This window comes from Ctenocephalides felis, unplaced genomic scaffold, assembly GCF_003426905.1.
Source record: "Ctenocephalides felis isolate EL2017-DRISC unplaced genomic scaffold, ASM342690v1 CF-g0.4_SCAFFOLD_01492, whole genome shotgun sequence".
NCBI lineage: Eukaryota > Metazoa > Arthropoda > Insecta > Siphonaptera > Pulicidae > Ctenocephalides > Ctenocephalides felis.
Genome location: NW_020537646.1, coordinates 568,852 through 571,444, shown reverse-complemented (window position 1 = coordinate 571,444; position 2,593 = coordinate 568,852).

Here is a 2,593-nt window from a genome sequence, read left to right as displayed (position 1 = left end):
TTTTTTTTTTTTTAAAAAAAATTTTGTGTATCGAATATAATTCAGATTTATTTTTAATTCTGACTATAGTTCTAATATACTTAAACAAATAATTTCAACTTTGCAATTCAGTTTAATAAATTCTTATAAATATTAGACAATGTTACAATATTAATAATAATCTATTTGAAAACATTCAGTATTCTTCGAACATTTCGTTACTGTACGGGAAGTTCCAGTAATTTTCCTTAAGGCACGATGCCATACACCCCACTAGTTTTTTTTATCTGTATTATGTAAAACGTCGACAATTGCTTGAAGCTTCATGTTGTTTGTTTATTATTATTTTATTCAATATTAAATACTGGGATATATATCCACATGTATTACGTTTTTAAGATAATGAGTGAATCAATCCCCCAATAATACTATTATTATTACAATATCAGCAAATAATCAGCATAGTTAACTATTTTTTCAGAACAACTATTTTTTTTAAGTTATCATTTGTAAAATGCTTTTGTTAATGTAATTTTTTATTTACTATTTTTTGGTAATCCACAGGTTGGCCTTATCTATATTTGATATATTCTTTTACTTAAAATCTAAAACACAACATTATATACAGTATTCCAAATCCGATTCTCCGCTTTAGCATATTATGCTATTGAAGTGTGAAATACCTCAGCCTAAACCAAAAAAAAAATAATATCTCGCCAAAAAATCTTCAGGCGCCTTCAATAAAAATCGCTAACAAAAACCGTTAATGTTTTCCGCTAATCGACCATGCTTGATTTATTTAGCAAAACAACAACACGCAATCGGTCGGCCTTTTCCAACATTTTACACCCCATATTTCAAACCTGCGCAACTGCTGATTCTTTTCTTAAGATCTCGGACGTAGATTTTTTATCGTCTCCTATTATAGCCGCTCGTTTTAGCGTTATTGTTACTGTTATGTTGTCCGTAGGTTAAGATGATTTATACGAGGCTCGCAAAAGGTTAGTAAAGAAGGTGGACGGCGGATTACGCCCGTTTGCGTCCGAATAACACGCGTTCCGACCGTTAAGGGCGCCGTTAAAGGAGGACATTAATACGATATATAATAAAAGTATTCGAATGATTGCTTTTGGAGGTTTTTTGTACTATAACACTGGTATTATACTACTATATCATAACTTACCATTTTAATGAGTAGTTTAATGCAAGACAAGAGAACTTTCACATCACTAGTTAGGTGTAAGTATTGCTGCCTACATAGTAGATATCATCATCATATACATAGTAGATGATCATCTTCTTATATATAAAAATGAATCGCAAAATGTGTTGGTAAGCGCATAACTCAACTCAATGTTCAGAAACCTTCAAAACGTCGAGAAATGTAAAAATTTTCAATTTCGATTTTCGGCCCATTACAATAATTTACCCTACGGGAAGTTAATTACATCCGATTAATGAATATGATAAATAAATCCTTGTTAGTTTTTATTAATGCAATTGTTTATTAATGCAATTCGGTTAACTCGAAAATTTACAATGAAAACAATTGTACTATTTCTAAAATTTATTATATATTCTTAGAAAACCGTACGTCCACTATGACTAATAGATCACCAAAATTGCAACGATCAATTACGCGCTATAGAATTCAAAGAATACCAAAAATGCGTCCATTTCACGTTTTTTCTCGGACAATATTTCAATGTTCGATACCAATATAGACCTTAATAAACCGTACATGTCCGAAAAGATATAAAAATGGTGAAAAAAAGTGCCCGGCGCGTGGTCAATACGTGCAGCAGCTGTGATTTTATCCCCGAGTCCGCACAACGCACCACGGGTCGGTCCACTACCATAACGAAACATCCATTCATCGGCAACGGATTCACCTTTTTATTAAAATTTATCAGATCAGAGATAAACAAACCGAAAATTTAAAGGACAAATTATATTAGGGAACTAGTGGGGCGCAGGGCATCGTGCTTTAAGGCAAATTGCTGGAACTTTCCTATCAAAAATTATTATTTTTTAAAAAACTAATAAAATTTTTGAAAAAAAAAATACTTCGAAAAAATTAGATATTTGAGAAATTATAAATTGGACAAAAAATTACTTCATGTTGAAAATAATTTTTTTTTTAAATTAAATTTTTTTTTTAATTTTTTTTTAAACTGTCTAACGGATAAACATTGGTACGGAACCCATAGGAATGTAAACATCACTATAAAATATCTGATAATTTGGTGTGCATATGTCTAATAATCATTTTTGATGCCAAATGGCATTTTTTTTTACTTTTTTCGTTAGATCTCCGAAACCGCTACACCTGCCCTCATGAAAATTTGATCAATTCTTCATCTTGTCAATACAAGTAAAATGTTTTTTGAATTATTAAAATCGGACCTTCCGTTCTTTAAAAAACTAAACCGTTTTCGGCACTTTTTTCCCCGTATCTTCGGAACGGCTACACCTGCCTTTTCCAAAATCTAATCAGCACGTCTCCTTATCAATACGAATCGAATGTTTTTTGAATTATTTAAATCGGTTGATCAGTGTTCCCGAAATCGTCGACAAAAATTTGTATCCGAACACACATACATACACGCACACA